Genomic DNA, 4,979 nt, shown 5'->3' with positions numbered 1-4,979 from the left:
TAACACCATTTTGTTTCATTGCCAATATAGCTGTTGCTGAGGTTAATGGTGGGGGTGTGGGAGTTATGATGAAGGTTAATTTGTAAATGTTAATGGCTGTCATAAAGCCACCAATGTATGAAGCCTTATGTTATTTCGAGCAAGTAACAGCACATTTATTAATAAAAATTGTTTTATGTGACCAATGAATTATGACTTTTTACGGCGCCAATCGTTTTGGGCACTTTACAATAATATTTTTGTATTTGGTATTCAATTAGGAATATCTGAAACAATGTATCAAAATTTGCTGAAGGGGGTTCCGGTTTCTGGACGCATTGTCCGTCTCCATCAGGGATGGAAAATTCAGTACAATAGTACTTTTTTCAGTACCATTTCACTATAAAAAGTACCGAAGTACCCCCGCGGCCAATTCAGTACCATTTCACATACTGGCAAACTATCGATACCGTTTTGATTACTGACGTAAAACAAAGTTTTTATCGGCCACCAAAACATGTTTCTGGGCTATCTGTCACGAATTATTTAAAACATAATTTTTTTAGAGTTCACTACAGCGATTAAAGGATAGTCGGACTATCGATAGGAAAGTTTTATAGTATAAAATTTATACCAATATCGAATACAAAATGCCTAAATTCAGTTATTTCGATTGGATAATGAGGCTAAAACCTTAAAAATACAGAAAATCGGGTGGTACCTTTCTAGCCCCAACGAAGATTAAATATCAAATTTCAACAGTTCTGGTATGATAATGTGGCTCAAACCTTCAAAATACTGAACATCGGGAGGTACCGTGGTGTGAGGCTATATCAACCGATATAATTATTTTTCAATACCAAACATCCTAGTGATAACAGAAACTTCTGTACTAAATTAAAAAGCTTTACCTTTAATATTGCGAGCTGTAGCATGATTTCAACAGACGGACGAAAATGGATAAATACTTTATAGGGTCTCCGACGAATATTTCGATGTGTTACAAACGGAATGACAAAGTTAATTATAGCATATATCTGTAGTGCGATTCTCTAACTCATTTTTTGAGTTACCGACAAAAATCGTTAACATTAAAACGCAAAATTATGAATGAAAAGTTAAAATAAAAGTTGACAACGCTCTTGCTATCGGTAGAACTTTACGACAACTTTTTATTCGTGGCTAACTTAACGAAAAATATCGTTAATTACCGAAATTATAAGCATTTTAATTTTACCGATTTTTGTCGGTAACTCAAAAAATGTGTTAGAGAATCGCACTACTGATTTTGCAACATTCTTCAGATTTTATAGATTTACACGTTTGTTGTTTTTTTACTGAACAATTTTTTTTTAATTTTTTCTTAAAAAGATATTAAAAAAGTACCATTTCAAAGAAAAAAGTACAATTTTAGTACTTTTTGAAATTTTGAATTTTCCATCCCTGGTCTCCATGTTTTCTTAAACCGTACATGATCTCTGTACCTACCCTTGGGCATAACATTTAAAAGTTGCGTGAGAAACTACATCATATCGCTCATTTACTCAAAGAGTGACACATTTCAAAAAATCGAGTTTCGAGAAAAAGCGTTTTAAGTTGGCGATTGAAATTTGACTTCCCAACTTAAAAAGATTATAGCACAAAAACTAAAAGAAGTACTTGGACCATATTTTGCAAACAGCTAGCCAGATATCACTGCTAAATTTCTGTGCAAGATTTGAAATGTGTTAGCGCTTCATAAAGTAAAAAAACATTTTTGTTGAATTATGCCAAACTCTAAGTAAATGAGCTGCAACTCATTGAGTTTTAGAGATATCAACATGAAAATTTGACACAAGATAAAATAGAAGTCGTAGAAAAAAAGAAATTGCTAACTCAGAAAACGCATTTTTTGAGTTATGCCACTCTTTGAGCAAATGATCGATATGGTCTTCTTAAGCTGGGTACACATTGTCAGTTTTGAATGTCGATATTTCACAATTATCGATAACTGTCAAACCGTCCAGCAACCACAAAACATTTTGTGGTTGCATGATGAATGACAAAAATGAACGGCAACACTAGCAAGCAACAACAAAGCTGTCATTCAAAACTGACAATGTGTACCCAGCTTTAGTCAGCGGTCCATTGTGTTCATCCTGAAAAGATAATAAAAGGTCCCCCTCCTTCCCAAGAAAGAGAGGACAGGAGGAGAGTACATAGAACAGAGAGGTAGGGAAAAGAAGAGGGGTTAAATTTGTTGTGTGTAGGATGACCCGCCCCATATTCATTTAAAGCTCCTACAATACCTTAGGTTAACTTAAAGGATGCGCAGCTGAGACCGGAGACTTGTGGTTCTTTGTGTCCATCCTGATAAAGTTCTGAAAAAAAATATGTAGAAAAATAGGTGTTGAGGAAAGCAAGAAAAATATGTTATCAGACATTTGTGAGAAAAAAATTGAAGATTAACCCTGCGTTTACAAATGACAGGCCAGTTGACTTCATGTATTGATTGTCAAAATCCCACAACTTGCCTGTGTGACGTAGGCGTCCCGACAACTGCAAAAACAGTTGTAAAATTTTGAATGAAAATCATCGATTTTGTTTTGTTTTCCATTCACCCTATACTGTTTACTTTTGTTTGATTTTAATATTTCCAAAGTTTTAGCACAATCGAAAAATGTTAAAACGTGCCACTGACGCCTCAAAGTTTCCATAGAAATTTGTATTGAGCCTAAGGTGAATTTTCGCGAAATTGCTCTAAAGGCCACATTTAATTTCCAATCGAAGAGAAAATTTTACCAGTTCATTTGATAACTTTTTTCAAAAACTTTATCGGGCGCGTCGCGTTTCTAATTCCTGGGATTGTACTGAGCAAAAAAGTCTAGTAGAGCTATGTCTACGGTGAAAATCGAGCCTCCCGATTTTGACTGTAGTACATCCATGGTAGAATATGGAAGGTAATTCCGTGCCGTTAGTCCCGGTCCACACTAGCGTGAATTTCATTAAAAAATTTCATGAAATTAGGCGTTTCTAGATCGAAATTGGTGTAGTGGGGAATTCGACCTAAAAATGCCTAATTTCATGAAATTCACGCTAGTGTGGACCAGGACTTAAGGAGCACTTCTCTGATCGTCATAAAATTCTCTGCAACATGTTGTGCTCGCGGTCCTTTTTACGATGGTACAATTTTTCCGTCACAAACTCAAATTACTCTGTAGTGCGATTCTCTACCGACAAAAATCGGTAAAATTAAAATGCTTATAATTTCGGTAATTAACGATATTATGCGGTAAGTTGGCGACCAATAGAAAGTAGTAGCACAGTTCTACCGATATCAACAGTGTTGTCAACTTTTACTTGAACATTTCATTCATAGTTTTGCTCTTTAATGTTACCGATTTTTGTCGGTAACCCAAAAAATTAGTTATAGAATCGCACTACTGAACACTAAAACTTACGAATTGAGTATCCGATTTGACCGAAACTTTGCACATCATAAAATTTCTTCCAAAACGGACATCAAGTTCCAAGAATATATACATACATGTAGGATTTTATTAAAACACATGTAATAATTTTAGTGAATTATTTAAACATTGCTTTATTTATTATAAAATCCTAACAATTAGTTTTCGAAATTGATGTTCCTTGCTTCGCTTGTTCAACAATGGAAACTATTGTAGCTGCCAAAAATGTTTTTTACAAGAATGGACGAGACTACAAGTGATTGAACTGCTAATTGCAAAGTGATTAAATTTGAGATTCACTCTATTTAAGTTCAACTCATGAGAATCCTCTAGAATCATATGATTTAATTAGTACCTTACAGTTGCTTAAACTAGTAGTATTAAATATATTGTACAGTGTTGCATTTCGTCAGTTAAAGTAGAGTTGTATTGTATTTTAATGTTGTATTTGTTGTATTTTAATGTTATACCACTATTGGTCTGTTCCAGTACTGCAAGAATCTACTAATTTTTACTATTTTTTTTTTCGATAACATAAAGGAAAAATTGTTATCGTAGTAAAAAATAGTAGCTTCTTGCAGGTTCTGGAACAGAGCATATGTATAGTAAGTATATTATACCCAGTTCCCACATACACATATTGGAAAACATCTTCGGGTACCATCCTCACAAAAAGTCAACATTTGTGCTTAGTACATTTAATGGCTGTCGAGTATCTTTTGCAAATTTTTACCGAGAGTACTCTTTGTAGTCCTGTTTACAGCGATATAATGTTTTTGTGGGCAAGTCCTTTCTACCTGACTAAAAAATGCTAAAATGCCTGATGGGCACGATAACTATCGAAGTGGTTTACATTGGTCCAACCTTTGCGCATCGTAATATTTCTTTGACACTTAAATTATGTATGTTGGGTTAGGCCATGTTTATATTATAGCCTTTTGCAGGGTTAACCTTCTTAATGAGGATTTATTTGAAGTATACGCAAAGGAATTGACATTTGAAACCCAGTGGGTTTATTAAATCCGGTTATATATAAACGTATTATTATGGATTATATCGGTAAAGATATACATATCGGTAAAGATATACAACGACTAATCCACTGGATTTAATAGATCCAGTGGGTCAATCTTCATAAGTACAAACATGCTATTATTCTTAAGATACACCCTCACCATGCCTTCTGTTATGAATAGATACATCTGACTTTAGGTGTGTTCGTTTACTCATGGGTACTTTACACGATATGTTTTTTACATATGATTTGTCACTTCTCCCATACAAAATATATATGCAAAGTGACAGCTCATATGTAAAAAACATATCGTGTAAAGTACCCATTAACAATTTGTACAAATGTGTACAAGTTCAGTAACTTCCATGGCAGAATAATGCTAATGCTTAGTTTACATTCGGCGTCGTTTCGTGATTTCGAAGGCGTCTCGTGATTTCGCGCGAAATCAAGCTAAATTTATCATGATTTCGCATGCGAAAATGATATCATCTCATTTCGTGATTTCAGCGAAATCAACATCGAAATCACAGTACACA

Source organism: Musca autumnalis, unplaced genomic scaffold, assembly GCF_047663935.1.
Source record: "Musca autumnalis isolate F117 unplaced genomic scaffold, ASM4766393v1 scaffold_1, whole genome shotgun sequence".
NCBI lineage: Eukaryota > Metazoa > Arthropoda > Insecta > Diptera > Muscidae > Musca > Musca autumnalis.
This window is presented reverse-complemented; position numbering follows the sequence as displayed.